Source organism: Fundulus heteroclitus, chromosome 3, assembly GCF_011125445.2.
Source record: "Fundulus heteroclitus isolate FHET01 chromosome 3, MU-UCD_Fhet_4.1, whole genome shotgun sequence".
Classification (NCBI taxonomy): domain Eukaryota; kingdom Metazoa; phylum Chordata; class Actinopteri; order Cyprinodontiformes; family Fundulidae; genus Fundulus; species Fundulus heteroclitus.
The window spans coordinates 16457059-16477195 of NC_046363.1; the positions used below are offsets into that span (position 1 = coordinate 16457059).

At 39.6% G+C, this 20137-nt stretch overlaps 1 protein-coding gene across 1 annotated transcript in view; it reads right to left on the reverse strand.

Annotated features, from left to right (window-relative positions):
- cdkal1 (CDK5 regulatory subunit associated protein 1-like 1) overlaps positions 1-20137 on the reverse strand; it is a 277368-nt gene that overhangs the window by 206593 nt on the left and 50638 nt on the right. The gene's annotated exons all lie outside the window — the stretch shown is intronic.

Genomic DNA, 20137 nt, shown 5'->3' on the forward strand with positions numbered 1-20137 from the left:
CCAGACTCCGCCATAAATCTTTAATAATGAAGCCTCCTGACAGCTGGAGTGGGAGAGGGAGGGAAGGATGGAAAAGGGGAGGCACATGAGTAGGGAGAAATCGTAGGAGGAGGACCAAGGAGCAGCAGTGAGGCTGGATGCAAACTGTCAGTAGTGTTTTAATTCACACTGTTTGTATTCTTCAACAAAACAAAGAGCTAGTGATGGAGGAGGAGGACTGTGTAAGGGAACGCAATGTGAAGGCAGACAACTCAATTCAAAGTCTGTTTACACTGTCACATGAATGAGAACCGGAGGGATAGATGAAAAATGGTAGAAGATGAAGGAAAAAAAAAAAAGGTGAAGCCATGAATCAAAAAGCGTTCATTGTTTATTTTAGAAACAGAATCATTATTTTTGGGCCGAGCACGGAATATCTGTACTCGGAGACACTGCGTAAAAGGTTTAACACTACATGTGGTGTGTTTTAATGTTCTTACACATTTCTAAGAGGGCTGATGGGTAATTACAAAGAAGCCTGACATCTGAAGATAACAGCGTTGGATACAATGGCTAATTTTACACAACTGATCCAAAAGTCCATTTACAATGTGCACGCAAACTGTCGTGGTTTTATCTACTGGCCCTCTGCCACTGAGGAAGGAACAAAAGGAAAAATGTTATTGCAACCGCCTCTTTACGGTTTCAACAGACTGTAAAAATATACAGAAGGAGGGAGGGGCGCAGCATAAATGATCCAAATAAACCAAAGGTATACAACTATGAGAAAGTTGGAGAGTATAGGTCACTCTGCACAGACATCCAAGTAAAATAATCCCGTTGCTTCTTCTGTTACAGCAATAACAAACTCATCTGGTTGAATAACTAAGCCTTAACCACCTATAAAAACAAACACTCTGAGATGCATCTGATAAGTGCGCCTTCCTCTCTCTCCACCCCCCCGTCGCAGTCATCGCCATGAAAATCTCTCTCCGGCATGAGAGCACTTTCAGACACGCGCAGCAGGGGTGCAGCTGCCTAATTGACACCGTCTCGTGCCAAAATGCACCAAACGTTCCTTTAATGTGCCTCCCGCTCCCTGCCCGCAGACCCACAGCCGTAGCTGACAAGGCGAGGACGCAGGAAGCGCCCGAGTTTGTCGTCTGAGCGCCCCCAGTGGGAGCAGGCCAATCACGTCGCGCGCAATTCCCGGGTGGGATGAGATGGAAAGGGGGAGTTGTGGGATGCAGTTGCTATGGTGATGCCTAATAGTCTAATAGAGCTCTCGTTGCCAATGACCCAGACTAGAGCAGATGTCCCCCAAGATCAGGCGACGGCGATGTGTGTATGGGGAGGTACGTGTGTTAGCACGGGCACTCGTCTCTCCTCCACTCCTTTTGGCGTCCCGCCCCAAATCTCTGCAGCCCCCCTTGCCCCCTCCCCTTCCCTCTCGACTCTGTCACTTCTCCTCTCAGTCCTGACACCGCAGGGTCAAGCAGTATTTGAACATACTGTACATACGCGTTCCAGCGGTCAGGGCTGGTGTTGAGCGCAGCATTCAGAGGTCTACACATAGACGGCTGACCTCTGCGGTATATGTGGTCGGGAGCGCTGTGCTGTACATGCTCGTTTTTAACAGCCGAGTGGACACGGTGAATAAGTCAAATTAGACTCGACTGTATGTCCGACTGAATTGATCGGGTTGACTCCGAGATGCCCCACGCTAGGAATGTGACATTAAGTTACCCTAGGCATCAGATGGACCAGAGAGCATGACCTATATAAGAGACTTCAACTTTCACACGGCAAAATCTGAAGTGAAAGAGACTGTGTTCCTTGGAGGTTTGGGGCAGTCTACCAAAGGGCCCCTTTCAGTGACAGCAACACAAATTCGGTGGCGTAATTACGCGACGTTCTCTAGGAGGCACAGAACATCTTCAGTGTTCTCATGACCGTGTTGAGCATGAAAACGGAGGTCAGCATTGGAATGATTTAATAGTAGCAGGAAGTGATTCCAAAATGATCAGGAAATACAGTAGGATTTTCACTTTGGCAGAGGTGGGTAGTAACTAGTTACATTTACTCAGCTTACTTTTAGGAGTAGTTTTACTGCACTGTACTTTTTATTTTTACTTGAGTCATATTATTACTCAAGTATCACTACTCTTACTTGAGTAAAATTTCTGGCTACACTACCTACTGTGAGTAACTTCATGAATAAAGGACATACTTGTTTGAACCAAAAATGCACCAGAGACACAAAAACCTAAGGTTTATGTAAAAGTGAGAGTTCTTATTTGTACACAAGCTTTGTTATTTTAATGTTATTTTCTATCTGCTGAGATCACTGAGACATTTGGAGGTCAAATTAATATACAGGCACATACTAAACAGTAGATATTGTCACTGGAAGTACTTTCCACTGTTCTAACATACTGTATATACATTAACTGCTGTAAGTATTGCTTTCGAGTTTAATGTTGAGAAGAATATTTAGAAAAGTGTTTCTTCTGTGTTTAGTGGATATTTTGTCTTAAAAATACCAGAATATGCATATAACCTTATATTTCTGTCTGCTCGATTACACAGTTTTTAAATATTAAATCATCAGCTGTTATGATTAGTTACTCAATACTTGAGTCGCCTTCTTACTGAATACTTTTTTACTCTTACTTGCGTAATTTCTTGGCTGACTACTTTTTATTTTTACTTGAGTAAAAATATGTTGAAGTAGTGCTACTCTTGCTTGAGTACAATTTTTGGCTACTCTACCCACCTCTGCTAGAATTAAATACCGAAATAAATTTACTTTCCAAGTTTATTCTAACATGTCAAAATGCGTTTGCATGTCATGGTGCACTTCAGCTCAGCAACGTTGAAATAATTTACCAAATTCTAAGATAACTATCACCTTACCATGACATTACTTAATATTGTAATGCCTTTCACAATTAGTCATTCAACCATGTATTTCATACATTTCAGAGACATTTGCTAAGTGTATTAATGTCCAACCTTTTTTTAATTTAAGAAATGTGGAAATTATTGTTTTATAATATATTCATTTATGACATTGTCGTAATTTTGTCACTCAACACAATAATGCTATACATCATAAAGGGGTTTATTTCAGTTTATTGGCCTAACATTTAAACAAAATGTGCAGCTACATTCACACATTCATGCGTTTCTTCTCATGACTTCTTGCTGTGCGGCGTCCTCGGTCACATACAGAAAGGTTTTGGCTACATAGCTGCGGAAAGGATGAGCTCATAACACACAAAGCCTCTGCCATATGTTCCTTAACAAACACGTTGAACAAACATGTTGCTTAAGGATGAGGTCATAGCGATTCGAGCTGTGAAGAACTTTGTGTGGCTGAGGAGCATAACTTTAAATTAAACTAGAGGAATAAATTAACTTTTCCCCCCCAACAAACTGATGAAATAAAGTAGGGAAATTGAAGATGCGTCTCTGTTACATGTCTTCTCCTCTTGTCTCTTTACCATATTTGGCTTGTCCTTGCTCCTTTTGTCTCCCTCACCCTCTCATCTGCACTTCAACGGCCGTTTCTGGTTGATTTGACAGCGAGCCAGCCACTCAGTACACCCCTGACCTCTCTGCATTAGCATAAGCAGCAAGGGGCAAGGTTAAGTACCCATCAAGCCTCTGTAATTAACATGGGAGCCGATGTGTGCATGAGTGTTTGTGAGTGTGAGTAAGTGAGAGTGAGCAAATGTTTTAAATTGCTCCTTCACATATTTTCCACTTCTACAAACTCCTGCTGAATCAATAATGCAGTCTTACTCTTGGTTACTGAGGCAATTTCAATTTCACAACAGCTATTGTAATCCTAGATGTTACCTGATTTTATCAACAGGGGGATCCACAATCCATGTTTATTTTTTTAAATGTTTTATTCATTGTTCCATATTTATATTCCGGTGTGTTTTATTACAGCGGCAGCAGAAAAATCCATCTCCACTGTCTGATGGAAGAGACTGAATAATTGTAGGGGAAAAAAATCCAGTAACTCTGATAGAGACTGTACTCATTCCTATGTGTATTACTGTACTGGCGGAGTTTGACAAAACAGTATGAATAAAAAAAGAAGCTAACTCTGTACCTGTGGGGCCTGAATGTGAACAAACTGAAACACGTTACAGTTTGCAAAGAATAGAGAATAGGGAACAGAAACAGTGACTGACAGGAAACTGTCAAAAGGACATCTTCATGAGCATCTAGCACAGAGGCGTGTGCCCATGAGCGTCCAGAGGGAAGCGGTTAATGTTAGCAATCATAAAAGACAAAAAAAAATAAACAGATAAAGCAATGTGTTCAGCCAGTTTCAACAGCAACCTGTTAAAAGTTGGACGAATAAAACAGTTCACAGGTCCAGCACACAATGCTTACATTGACACGCACTAATATTTTACCTAAACAACGATGCAAATTTGAAGATGTGAAATAAAGTGATTGTGCAAAACGACAGAGGAACCAAATTTAAAAGCATGAGGGTGAGGTTTCCACGGTCCGTTTCTAAGACGATGTCATTAAGCACCTTAAGGAGTGCTGTTTCAGTGTTCTGATTTCATGTCGAGATTTCAGCTCCTCAAGGAAACCATCCATGACACTTAAGATTTTCACTTGAACACAAACGGCTGTTTTCATAATCTTAGGAGTGCTAGTTTAAAAACAGGCTTGTTGGGAAGTCCGACATGGTTATTATCTATCTGTGTCATCTATTATTGAATGACAGCAACTTTAAACATCTCAGAGATCAATTTAGGGAATATCCAAATTATTGGATAACAAGCTAACATTTAGGATAACTCATTAAAAAAGATGGTTGTTTACCGCAGGAAATGAACTAAGAACGGGGAGAGAAACTGAAGTGTGAAAGCTGGATGCTGGTGTGAGGAAAGAAAAGCGTATTCAACTTCACATCTTTATCACCAAACTGGGATTAGGAGCCACGATGAAATCAACAGTCAAAAGGAAAATGAAGGGGAGATAAGTCTCAGCAATAAAGGTGATTGTGATTGAAGGATGAGAAGTTAGAGTTAAAGCTGCTGAACCTCCTTTCTAGTTTCTCTAAAAACAGATCCAGCATGCACTTTAACGCCTATTCGTTTTTCAGCTGCTCCCCATAAAGAGGGAAACTAAGACAAACAAGAAATAAAATAACTAAGTAACTTTAAGCAAAAACAAAGTTGGAAGAACAGTGGCCACAGCTTCAATGAAAGATAATTACATGACAACAGGCCAATAAACGTGATTTAAGATAATAAGGAAACTAAATTAACTGAGAAGCAGTAGCGCAGAGACAACCTGCTATGTTTCTTTAAATCTGGAGCAAATCTTAGATAGCAGTTACCAAGACAAGCCGCAATGCACCTGAAGTAAAACCATGCAACATAAGACAAAATGTTGACTTTTTCCATTCTTGCACCTTTATTACCAGTCTGCCATTAACAAGATACAGGCAATCTGTTGACCAATCAATAGACACCTATAACATGGCTATTTTATGGCCAACTCTGTCTGCCTTTGGGCATGCTGTAGATAGGACGCTCCTCCGTGGTCCACATGGGCCTTGTAAATGCAAGTCAGATGTTATGTGAAGCTTTTAGATTATAGCCTTTAAAAAAAAAATTGCTGGACACACATTTCCACTGCCACGAAAGGGAGAGAAATCTGTCATGTAAAAAATTCACATGAGTGTGTAATAAATATCATATTACTGTAAATGAGTTGTATTGAGCGCTTGAATGCTTCATAATAGAGAAAGGGCTAATAAAAGAAAGAAGGGCAGAGCATGTGAAAAAGGCTGCACAGATATACTGGAAACTGCATTAGAGATGAGCACTTGAATGAACCTCAAAAAGGAAGACTATATAGCGAAATCCTGAAAAGAGCCCCGAGAGTCCCATTTCCTACGCCAAGTCCTGTTATTTATAGGGGCACGGCTATTATCGGACATTAATGTGATCGCACCTGGGCTCAGGCTGCGACAGAGAAAAAATTCACTAGTTATTATTTCAGATGACAAACAAATATCTCCATACAAATCCACAGAGGCCGTGTATTTAGGGGGATTTTGTTTCTGAATATAATTCCCGTGCCCAGTCTAAAAAAATTACTCCTGCAACTCACCCCGTGTTTCGTATTCAAGTCGTTCTTTCTGCATTATACCAATGATTTGTGTTCAATTGTTTGCCTGACGAACAAGGCCAACAAAGAGAAATGTGAATGACAATAGTTTGCCAAAATATGCTGGATAAATGTCGGGGCGAGGATGCTGGTGTCGAAATCTGCGTGTAAGGAATAACTTCATAAATCTAACTTAAGCTTATCGAAGTACAACATCCCTACCTGCGTTCCACAGGTAGAAAAACTCTTCAGCTTGATAAGTCTTAACCTCTGCCCTAGGCTAGAGGCCGTTGTTTTCACTTCTTGATGTTGCTTATTTTCTGTGCTAGTCCTGCTTTATTTGCTGATAATGAATGAAATGTTCATAATCTGCACCCTTGGACCTAAAAAGCACACCAGGCAGGCCATTGTTAGCAGCACGTGGCATCCTAACACTGAAACACTGTGTATGTGTGGAGCTGCGCTGTTCTGTATGAGAGTGGCTGTTTGTGGGTAATTATTTGAATCCAAGAGATCAGACAAGGGGGTAAGTCTTTCTTGTGATGACACAGGTGAAAGGCCACTCTTGGCTAAATGCGTCCAGACGAAATTAGTCTGAGCGTAAACAATCGTGGTTGGTTTCAAGGTCATAAATTATTACAGGACCTCTTTTGAAGAATTGCAATTTCACATGCTCAATGGCCTGGAATCATTCAAACAATCAGCAAACCAGCAGCAATCAGAATAATAGAAAGACAGAATAATTATGCCATTTAAAGTGGCATAGCAGGCATCAATAAACCCCTTAAAAATGTTTACTTCTTGAGCGCTTGCAGCAGACTAAAGCAAATGTTGCATATTAGTTGATAAGGGGAGGATAAAATGGAAATGAAGGAAGGAATCCTACCTGTGGAAAACAATCTACGTTGTCTTTACAGGCAGTAAAGCAACCTTGATAAATAATTTCATTGGACATCTAAAAAAGGGCTGGCTTTTTATAATAAGGCCAAATTAATTTCCTCCTTGTCATTTTTAATGTAAAAATTTAAGCTCTGATGCAGTCTCAGAACAAGCCTTTGACAACATAGCTTAGATTCACCCTGATATTTTTAAAACTGTTTACAAGATGACTACCTTACTCTGTTGCAAACTGTTTCAATAAAATCTTATTTGTGTGTAAAAAAAAAACAAAAAAAAAAAAAAACAAAGAATTAAACTGATGAGATAACTAATGAAAAGATTTGTTTTCTATTGCATTTGTGCGTGAATACAGAATGAAAAAACATGGAAGTATAATAACGTTAGGCGCAACACTACAGTGTCTCTAGACAAATAAATACAGAGCTACAGAATTTACCCTGGTTATTTGACTAGATGTAGTTCCATGGGGACTACAGTCCATCAAAAGATAACTCAGATTTAATCATGAAGCTGTATTCGCTTTAAATACCATCCTTTTACAAAAAGCAATGCACACAGAGACGCGCACTTCTCAGAAAAGAGTCAACCAACAGTTAAACATGATGGTGGTAGTGTGATGGTCTGAGGCTGCTTCGCTGCTTCATTCGTCTACACAACTTGTTGTAATTGCTGCTTTGCAGTGGAAAATCCTGAAGATGTATCTTAAACCATCGGTTTGTGAAAGTAACTTAACCCAGTATAAATGCATGAACCCGCCCCAAGACCCATTTTGAAGAATGCCACCAAAGTGGGCGGTTCCGATGGACGACGGCGTCGTGTGGGGATGAGCGATGGGGGTTTTAAGCATGTCTCGCTGCTGCGGTGTTCAGGACAAGGGAAAGAGATATGTTGAAACATGGAGTGCCATCGGTGACATCTGGTGGTTTTGCCACAAAACTGTTCACCTTCACACACACACTTAATCTCCCCTCCCCCCCCCCTTCCTTCACCAAAGGTTTGGGGAGCCCAGTAGGGCTGAGGGTCATTTTTACACCTGATAGTAAGGTAGACTCGGTTCGATTCAGCACTAAATTGCACACTTTCAGCTTTGTCAACCAAACCTTATGACCAACCTGTTCAACCCCTTGTTTGTGGTGGTGCTGTGGTGGCAATGCACCAAGAAAGACAGAAGAAAAGAGGTTGGTCAGCAATACAGAACAACTTCCATTACCGGGAAAATAAAAACAACATAGAATGGCTACAGATTTTAGACGTGTGATTGCAACGCTGTCTTTGGCAACTGTGCCAGCCAAGCACAATTCAACGGTGGGCTCAGCATGAGCGGAGGACGAGGCGGAGGACCACAGAGATTGTTATATCTTACACAGGGCGGGTGGCAGCAGCATGCGAGCAGGGGTGCATACAGCTTCATTCAACTGATGTCACAGTAGCACAGAGGGTAAACTCAGAACTAAACGGGTTCACACAAACCTATATCCAAAGGTTACAGGACACCGGCTTTCAAGGATCTGAGTTTGGGTCCCTGTTTTAGAGTTTCTCAATTTTTTTCTTCAATTTGTTCGGTCGAGTAACTTCACACTGTCACGAGTCCTATAAGTTTCCCATCTGCTGAGGATACAGCTTACCTTTAGGATTTAGAAGCAAACCTTCAAAAGGTCAACGATCTCACTGTCATCTTACGTGACCTCATTTTTATCCAGCCGTCTCTATACTTTAACGTGTTGAATCTAGAAGTGACAACAACTTGACCAAAAACAGTATTTTAACCATTATGACAGTGGCAGTACAGAGTTTGTCGACTAATTGGGCTGTCACTTTTCACCCCCAAGACACACAGAGAAAGAGCACTTTATTGCAGAGGGCTTGTATGTCATCATTTATAAGTTGCAGTGAGTTTATAGTATCCAAGTGGCTCGGGACTTTCCAGGTCACTGGTTGTTTAGCTGACACCAGCAAATGTCAGCTTTGGCGATCTTCAACTTAAAACAAGACCACAGGGAGAATGTCAAAAGCTTGCAGGTGCTTCTTTAACCGGCCGTTGCCCTTTCGCCCCCTACTGCTTTCCGTTTACTTATTAAATTTATGTTCAAAGCTATAGGTGTGCTAGTTGTATTTGACCAGGTATAAACAGATCCAGGCTAAGTTCAGAGTGGAGAGAATTATTAGACTATAACAAACACATATGAACAGGCTTGTAAGCTGAGATGCTCGGCTTCAAGAACAGGATCTTGCAAAACCACAACCTGGCCTTGCCCTTTCTAAAAATACACAGTATAAGATTCTATTGTAAGGAGCAAAAATGAAGCCAAAATAAAGATCCAGGAGCGTCCGTAGGCAGTTTGACTGCAATCAGCATAGGGACAATAAGAGAGAAGCAAAGCAGCAGGTGCTGTGGTTTACCTGTGCTTTGTCAGTCCAGGTGAACGACAGGTGAACAAAGGGTCAGAGCAATCCTCTCCGTATGCCATCTGTCACATGAGTCACCTTTTCCAAAGGCATTTCTCCACATTCAGGAACAATACCAAATCAACACTTCTGTGGGAACAGGCTGGACATTTTTCCTCAACTAAAAGAGTTGTATTGTCTCCTGAATCTTCTAAAAGTGAGCTTGCCAAAAGGAGGATTTCACTGTCAACGTTTTACTTTGGCACTTTGAAAAGTTAATTACCCATGTTTCAGCAGAGCTTCCAAAAGAAAAGTTCAATCACAGAAAAATAAATAAAACCTTCAGATCACAGGAAGTTTAAAATGAGCTAACCAAGAATGACTCACTCCTCTTTTTGAAGATTTATTTTCTTCCTCTTCTCTTTTCCACTGGAACCCTAAATAAGGTACTAATAAGATTGATTCTCAGTGTTTGTCTAAATGAGATTACTGCCAAAGCATTTAAATCACTAGTTTAAAATTACACAAGTTAACTATTTCGCAATGTGTCCTTACAATGTGGAAGAAAAGATTTCATTTTACAGGATGTGTTTGTGCTCAAGACACTTTCACATCTATCAAATATAATTTGGTTAAAAAAACAGTACTACTACAGAGTGAATAGGAGTTATGATGATGTATAACTAATTCAGGAGCTGCTTTTTAATCACTAAGCTAACATGTTTTCTCAGTGCTTTAGCTTGCAGAGACAGGTACCATATTTTTCAGACTACAAGGTGCAACTAAAATCCTTACATTTTCTAAAAAAATGTATGCATTATATATGATTACCGTTGTGCTTAAATGTGTTACATTGCGCTCATAAATCTGTTGTGTAAGTAAGCAACGAAGCCGCTCCGCTCAATGGATATTCGGAGCATTACGGTACACTGTGTCACTACCTGATCGGACCCCTGAGCTGTCTACAAGACTGCCTGACTATAAAGTCTAAACTAGAAGTGCATTCATGTAAAGGCCCCCATGTACTCAATGTAGTTCACTCCACAGAGGTCCACGCATACTTCAGGTGTACTCAAGACAGACTCTGGCGTGTACCGTGGAAAACGGTACACGCAGACCTCAATTTTTTCATCCACGTACGTTTTATATGTGACACCGAGCTTGATACAGTGAGCTGCTCCAACCAGGCAGTCTGAAGGACGCGCAGCATCACAGTCCCTCTCTGTTCTCACTGACAGGTGTGCGGTGGGAGCCTGCTGGAAAAGAAACAGCTCTAGGTGCTCAGCAAGCTAAACACACATTTTCTGTTCCGCCGCTTTGTCCCACTGGCAGAAAGTGTGGGAATTGTAGGAATTTACCACAAGGAATGTAGGCAATAGTAGGCTCGGCTATGAAGGTTAAAATGTCCATGGAGAGTCAGCGCTGAGTCCGCTGAGCTCGCAGTATGCGAACAGTACGCCCAAGAATGTGGGAGCGCGCTAGCAACAATAAACCTAGTAAGTTAATGCAATAAAAAAAAATAACGTTTATTTTGGCCTTATATTAGAAACAGGGCAGTGTAGTCCAACTACTCTGTTCTCCCAACAGAGACTGATAGATCTCTCTCTCAATACAGAGCTGTGTACGTGAAGGGGCAGAGTGATATTACACACTTGGGAAGAATTGTTAGTGCGTCTTATAATCCAGTGCGCTTTATGGTCCGAAAAATACAGTATATACCCCCTGCCCAAAACAGAAACAAAACGGCAAAAACCTTGAGAAACTGGAACAGATTTGAATAAAATCAGATTTTGATGACTCTAAATTAATTAAATGGATTATAATATGCAACTCTTCAACCTGATTATGATGAAAATACCATTTGTGTCGGACTGCAGATGCTTTTCACAATGTAGTTCATCTCTTCAGGCTTAGCTTCTGAATGACTCAGCCATTGGTGTTTTTGTTTAATCCCCGCAAGTAATTTAAAAAACATTCCCTTTCCCACGTTTGAAATAGCTCACTCCTTTCACCATTTCACTATTCATTCCCTTTTAAAATCGCAAGTTTATTAACTTGCTAGTTTATTAATCTGACTGCAAAAAACCCTTAAAATAATTACGTTAAAATTGATTTCTTTGGATTTAATGCGAAATATCAGAAAAACAAAACAAAAACTAGTTACAAACAGTGGCTACAGTAGAGAGCATATTACAGGGTAAAAACAGACATGTCAAGATAAATAAGGAGAGCATAATAAAGAGAGGGGAAAGGTGTAACCCCGTGATCCGAGAGGCATCCCTATATTTGATCATCTACCTCTTTCATGTCAGTACTTCCTAACAGTGAACATTTTACTATTCTCCAAATTAATTAAATAGGGATGGAACTGACTGGTGGGTCAACTTCTCATTTAATCGGGAGTAAAGCAACTTCGCTTTTACACGACGCTCCTATATTTTGTCCACCTTTTAAAATCCATCTCTTCTCATTTTCCCCTTTCCCTACTCAACCATCATTTGTCTTCATCTCTTGCATGTTATCAAGTTAACTGGAAATTTAATTAAACGCACCTTATTGCCGAAGCTTTACCGAGGCACCGAGGTCATTAGTTATGAGCAAAATTGCTTCATGCTGAAGTTATAGCCACAGTAACAACATTACTCTGATTCAGAGGATGTGTGAGGACATAGAATCACATGTCAACTGCTACAGTATTATACCCACAGGTGCTTAGTAGGAGACCACCCTTGCTCTGCTGCTGTAACCACTTACCAACACACAGTTAGGGTTCATGTTGGTCTTCACAGCAGAAGCTTGGCTTTATTTCATGCAGGAGCGTAAGAAACCACTTTACTGAGTTAAGAGCACATATGTGCAGGCTTAGCTTACTTGATTACAATCCCATTACAACAACTTCAAGATAGCATTATAGGCAATGGGCATCAACAGTTGCACGTTAAACTACAATTACTAAATTTATCCTTCTAGCTAATCAGACGTTTCAAAGCTGTGCCTATAATTTATGCTGCATTAAACAAGGGTTACCAAGTATATTACAGGCATAAAGAGCTTGAATGTGTGGTACTTAAATAATTAGCTAACACTGATTACAGTCCTGGCACTTCTCGTGATGTGTACGATACGTGGTATAGTGATTTGCTATAACGATACATTTGCAATGTATTGTGCAGCCCTACTCCAATGCAAACTTTAAAAGTTAATTACCAGCTTTATGGTAAAAGAATATTATTTGGATAAACTAAATGATCAAACAATTATGTCGGCTCAGAGCTGTACAAAAGCATCCAACAGAGCTTCAACTTTGAACTTATTTATTGTTAAATGTAACCCATTTATTTACAACTACAAATCTGAAAAGTATGCTGTTCATTTTTATTCAGACTCTGATAAACTCTAATAAAATACAGGGATGCCTTCCTTTCCAGTGTGTCGAATATGATCGCCACAGAGATTCATTATAGATCATTAGTGAATAAACAACTCCAGCAAGATCAAGGAATGAAGTTATGGAGAGGTTTAAAGCAGGGCTATGCTGGACAGCATTATCTGAATTTTTTGACAGAATATTTATATCTGAATATTTAACAGAGCACTGTTACAGATACTTTTGCAAGGCACTGTATGTGTTTGGAAAGCATCTTAAACCTGGCAAATCCTATTAAGACACTTATTCTCCAGATTTTTCCAGTCTTTTTTAAACTAATAAAAATTAGGGGGCGGAGGGGGGAACAAACCCTGGAGATTTTGGTTCATTTGCAGGACAAATATTCAGACTACAAATGTTTAAATATAAGATATGTGGAAAGTCACCCCTTTTAAGGCATCTTTCCTTCAGGTATACCTCAATTCAATTCAATTCAATTCAATTTTATTTATATAGCGCCAAATCATGAAACATGTCATCTCAAGGCACTTTACAAAGTCAAGTTCAATCATATTATACAGATTGGGTCAGATTATACAGATTGGTCAAAAATGTCCTATATAAGGAAACCAGTTGATTGCATCAAAGTCCCGACAAGCAGCATTCACTCCTGGGGAACCGTAGAGCCACAGGAAGAGTCATCTGCATTGTACATGGCTTTGCTGCAATCCCTCATACTGAGCAAGCATGAAGCGACAGTGGGAAGAAAAACCACCCATTAACGGGAAAAAAAACCTCCGCCTGTGCCAATTATCAGTTATCCGTGTCATTGCAACAGCAAACAGGCTTAAATTGGAGGACACTGGACTTCTGTTTCCTTCAAGTGGATGTTTGTTCATTTTATCACATTGTTCAGAGAGAATTAGGTGTACATAAAGAATAGGCTCACACAGTTTTTCTTTGACTCAAACGCCTAACAAAGCAGGAACAAATGTTCATGGAGGCTACAATCTACTTGCCTGAATAGGATGGCATGGCACACAAACTAATAGGCACTCACATGGGTAGTTATCACAGAGAAACGACCTTGGGAAAAAAAAAAAGGCATTTTCAGCTATCTACTACTAAATGCATATTTTTTGTTCTCCTTTTATGAGCTCCTTAAACCTAAAAGGTAACTGCTCTTATTTTTAAAAATTCTGCCCAAAAATGAATTTAATAGAGGAAAAATAAGTGTACTTTAGAAAACAATAACAGTTGGCATGTGAAGTGTTTTTTTAAGGGAGGGGACGTACAGATAAAACTGCTTTAGTGTAATGAAAAATACAAGATCAACAAAATAAATCATCTCTACACAGAGAACCAAAGCAAACAGGAACATCTCCTAATGAAACATCAACGGACTAACGATGACGTATAAAATAAAGGCTAGCCCTCTCAAACAGTGGTTCCGTGAGCATGTACAAAGTCCCACAGACGCAGCCAAGTGATCCATCAGCTGCTGCAGAGAGCATCCCCTCTAGTATCTTCAGGAGGACCTCTGACCGCTGTAACATGACCTTTACTAAAGGCCACTGCAGATTTTTCAAACAGCATAACGACTGTTAGAAGAACCATCGCTCACAGATATTACCTTTCAAAAAAAATAAAATAAAATACAAACATAGTATACAGTCCAAAAAAAAAAAATAAGATCCTGTGAGCCTCCTGCTGAGACCGTCTGCAATAAAGAAATTTCATTGTCTTATTGCAGACGACAGACGACATCGTGTTTCAGCCGTTAACACCTGCCCTGCTATGGGTTGCATATGGGCAAAAAATATCGGATTTGGGTCTCATTTCCTGCAGCATGAACGTAGCCTACCAGCCTAAGTAGTGAAATCAGTAAACTGAAGACTGTGATGTATTTTGTGAATGGGCAAAATTATTGTTGTGTAAAACAAATCTGTTCCTAAATCAACCTTTGTAGTTTATGATAGGCCCAGGATGTACCTTGTGATTAAAAATATCTATAGTAAATTCATAAATACATACATGATTGAAAGTTACAATATTAAAGTTATTACAGGTCCTCCCATAATAACATAACTTTTGCTTTAAAGATCTAACAATTCAATTTTAAACAGTATTAGACATTTTAACACGTTTTCACCAGAGAAACTGTTTATCTGACAATGATTATATAGCCGCTTCACTATTGTTGATGTAAAAAGTATGATACATGCTCTGCTTTACCCTTTTCATTTCTGTTCATAAAGAATAAAAAACAACCATGCACCCAATAAAAGGCATGATTACAATATAGATTCTGACATTTAGTAACATACTGTGCCACGGTTTTAACATTTAACAATAACTAAATAAAAACAGCTAGTTCAGTCATTTATTTTCAGTAAATTCCTTAAGAACTTACAATATTTATTTATAAATGTTTGATTCCATAACATAGAATCTTTATAATTTCATTAAATCAAATAAAAAGCTTTTACTTTCCAAACATTAGTTAGCTTGTCTTTTCTTTACTGTCAGAAGTCTCTCACAGTCCTAAACAACTCTACTGAATTAAAAGGACAGCGTGCAACTAAGTTGGCTTTTAATTAGCAAAAATCACGTATTACTTATATTATATAAATACGTATTCTGACTAAGTCTAATAACATCGCATAAAAATGAAAGCATTCTCATAACTTAGCATTTGTAGTTTATAAATACATAGGTGCTGTGCACCCACTGGAAGGCGCCATGTTGTGCCGCTATGTCTGATTTCAGTAGCCGAAAGGGGCTAAAGTTGTCAGCCATACGTGGTTTCCCTATTTGTATCTATATGAAGACGTGCTGTTGGTGGTGGAGGAGTAGAAAACAAGCTGAGATTTCCGTAGATCATTCTATTCGCTGTTTTCTGTTGAAATGACCATTCCTAGTCTTTGCCAGCAGGAGGGAAGAGAAAGCAACCAAGAAAAGAAAAAGAAGTAATAACCAGAAGGAAATGAGAGTCTATATCAGCGCAGCTATTATTACCAGGTGGAGACAATTCATGAGGGAGAGGGAATTTAAAACAGAGGTGGAGGCTTTCTGCTAGACATGTAAGTAAATTAAATATAATAATGAAGTTAATTTTGCCGTCATGTTAGAAACATGGCAATGTAGTCCAGCTACCACTCAGAGACTGCTAGTTTGTTCGTCTTGTGTGTGTGTGTGTACACGGAGGGGCGGAGTGATACTTGAGCCAGTTCACGGTGTCCATAGCGCAGTAGTGCGACCTGGTCTCTTTACTTGTGTAAAATAAACTTGTCCAAATAAACGACTGCATGTCCAGAAACAAGCCCAAAAAACCACGACTCACCAAATTTACAAGCAACATTAGAAAATAAATCAAGCGGACTTGGTAACAGTGCCATAAACCATTTCACACAATGGCCGTAGCTATTAGCTATTCACAGTAGCTAATACATGGAGGACATGTTGACAATGTCACATTTATGATACTCCGGAGCTTCCAAAGTAGTTAATATGTGCTGAAAAGCAATCTAATTTGTAATTCATTTAGTGCACCACAAGATGGTAAATCTTACACACTGGGGATTTATGAGAAATACCTGATTATAACTCAATAAAAATTTGACCTACCAGATTTTTTTGATTTTTTCACTATTGAGTTTATCTGTTTTAGATTTCTGGATAACCAAGTGACAAATATACTCATGAGTTGCTTAGTATGGGGTGGAGATTTCCTAAAATGTCTAATACAATGAATCTTCAAGCAATTCTCTTGCAAAATCCAAAACATAGAAAAAGTTTTGCTACATTAAAGAAATGCAGCCACTTGTTACATGTTATGCATCGTAGTCCCCACTAAACCTCAATCCTTTTTATTACCTTGGGTTCATGTGGTGTAAAACCACAATTAGGCAGAGGCCCAAAGCACAAAGCACTGCCAGAGAGACCAAAGAATGATGGGAAGTTGTTTGTGATTGCTATTCAGGAAGACCTTTTAAGGACGAATACAATACGACAGGCTGCAATTATGTAGCCATTTGCTTAAAGGGTCACTCATCCACACACAACCCCACACAACAAATGAACAAATACAAGGAATATCTATTTGTTCGTAGCTGGCTTGAGTTTATGGGTCAATTGCGGGGAAATATACGGATGCTTCGACAGGTTGTTATTGGATTGCGTTTTTAAACGGATAATGAACATTCTCCTGCATCAGGTTGTTTAAGTTCAAAGCAACAATAGAGAAATTCTTGTCTCTTTAAGACAATGTATCTCTTTGTTGAAATGTGCCTACAATACAGAACAGTTGACATATATTGCACCGATAAAGTAATTTAAAAGCCATACATAATAGGATCACATAAAGCAATTTTGTAATACACTAATGCATTGAACGCTAAACAAAAAAGTTCAATTCAGAAGACAGAATAGATTTGTGGTTAAAGAGATGGGGTTGGCCGGTTAGGGAGGTTGTAGCCTGAGGTCTTCAGTGCCATGCAGAGATCCGGTCTTTGCTGGGACCACATCCACCACATACCTAGCTCTGGTTACCAGTGCCCGTATTCACAAAGATTCTCAGAGTACTCTCAGAGAGCTCCTATCTTAGCCTAAAAAAAAACCCTCAAAAGACTAAAACTAAATTATCTTCTTGGGGTATACATTTTTTTTTCTCCTCAAACCAGAAAAGCTTACCACACCAACTATGTACTTCAAAAGAGAATATTACAGCAAGGTCATGTACTGGTCAGCCTCGTCCTTGGTGTGGTTCTCAGATTGCCCTGGGCTTCGTACCACGAACGCAGGACATGTGAATTAAGCAGCATACTCCCTTCTTTCACCGCGCCTTTTCCCCCTCTGTAGCTGTCAGTCTGTCTCTCCATCCTCATGACTATTTTTGCGTCTGCATACCCGAGAATCTAGGCTAATGCCCTGTAGAACTGACAGATTAAATGCCAATCCCTGGGTTGTACCAAAACCAGCCTCAGGCATCAAGTGCTGAGTGTGTGCGTGTGTGCATCTCCAGCCAGATACGAACCAATGCCTGGTGTCGGCTGTGTTGGAGCACAGACATAAAACAACTGCCCCGAGTAAACAACTCGAAAGGTCACTGCAGATTTCAGATTGTTTATACCTCGATGTCATGTTGATGAAAAGCAAACAGCTCTGGCCTTAATGTCACTCACTTCTATGCATCAGTTCATTTAAAACAATACGCTGTGAAGCTTGTAACGCAGTTCCATATATTATAAACACTTAAATAATCACACTTCCGTGACCGTTGAGCAATGTCAACATGTCGATTTTTGACTACGTCTCAATCCTGGCGAGTGGCATTTATGGTGTTCTGGGGTCACCACACAGTTCAATACTGAAGCAACGTGTCATTTCAAAGACTTGTGACAGTCTGCAGAACAGATGCTAAATGTTTTCAGTTCACTTAAAAGTTCAAATACAGGACAAGACACTAAAACTGTTAAAACTTAGATTTTTACCTTAACTGTGATTATTTGTTTGCGAAACACTTGCTGTGAAATTATTAATAACTTTTTCAGGGCTGGTGGATTTCTCACTAATAAAAAAATTAAAAAATTGAAGAAGAAAAAATTAACATATTTTATTCTTTTAATTGAACAGTGAAGATATAATATGTGTACAGTGTACAGCTGGTATAACAGCATATATTTGCTGGTCCCCCTCAAAATAACTCCACACACAGCTATTAATATCCAAACCACTGGTAACAAAAGTGAATACACCCCTAAATGAAACTGCCCTAATTGTGCCCAGTTGAAGATGAGTATAAAATAAGTTTATCTCAGTCTCATCAGACCACAGGCCATGGCTCCAGTAAACTGTATCCTCAGGCTTGTTTTCAGCAAACTCTTTTCTAGCTTTAATGTGCATCATTAAAAGTGACTTTCTTCTGTAACGACAGCCATACAGATCAATTTGATGCAGTGGACAGCGACGGTCTGAGCACTGACAGGCTGACCCCCGACCCCTTCAACCTCTGCAGCAACACTGGCAGCACTATTAAATCCATTTCAAAAAGTGAAATTTCTATTGCATATATTGATTACACAGAGAGATTAATTGTATATATTATGATATTGATGGCTTTCAGCTCAAGACAAACCAGCATTACATTTCTCAGAAATCAAAATACAACAAAACAGTAATAAAAATTGCAAACGGGCTTAAATCGGAGGCAACCAGACTTTCGTTCAGTTCGTTCTGAAAACATTTCGACCCCTATCCAGGAGTCTTTGTCAATTCTGGTGGTTCGCACTTTGCCAACTGTAGTTGGCGCACTGCTGTTTTTAAGGACATGGGGGCCCATCCTCCCAGATGCAAATCAATGACCCACCCGCCGCTGTCCTGGGTCGTTAGAGTCTATTGCTTGGTGTGAAGGGAATACTCGGTCACCTGGATCATGATCAGACTGCTGATGTAATCTCTTTGGTGTGTTGGAGGACCGAGCTGTAAACACTGGGGAGTTGGTAGCGTAATCCTCCCCCTCTGTTTAGTGTTGGCTTTTCTCTTTTGACCAAGATGTCTTCTTTCACCCCTCTTTCAAACCATCTGTTCTCCCAGTCCAACATCTGGACATCCTCGTCATCAAAAGTGTGTCCTTTGTTCCTGAGGTGCGGGTGGACTGTTGAATATTGCCCTGAGCTGCTGGTCCTCCTGTGTTGTGCCATGCGTTTATGTAGCTGTTGTTTAGTTTCTCCAATGTAGGAGTCTGAGCGTCCTCGCTGCATTAGACTGCATACACCACACCGCTGCTGTGGTCTGGGTGTTCTGTCTTTGGGATGAAGCAGTTTTTGTCTGAGAGTCTTATTAGGTTTGACATTTAGTGGTATGCTGTGTTTGGAGATAATTCTCCTGGTTTCTCAAAAACTGGACACATATGGGATGACAATATTTTTTACATCTCTCTGTGTTGGATTCAATGTTGATTTTTACGCTAGTTATGTTGGCAGAAAAACTGTGTAATAAATATATCCCATCTAACTGCTTATTAAATGAGATCTCTACATAGTAAAGTAACAATTTTACTGCCATTTCCCTCTTTTAAGATATGTTGAGACAATTTAAAGCAGCTAACTTTGCCCTGTTTTTTTATTGCTTTTTTTGGCAAAATATGGTCAACAAAATTTATGGCCATTACTTTTTTAAAAAGAGAAAAAGAAAACACTGATGAGGACCATTCTGCTAGCTAGGGACCTTTATACATATTCACTATCCAGCCTACACATCGGTTATAAATGCACAATATAAGCACAAGACTTCTTCCAAGAGTTCATTCTGTGTATTCAGAGTCCCTTTTTAATTACCATAAATGATTTTTCT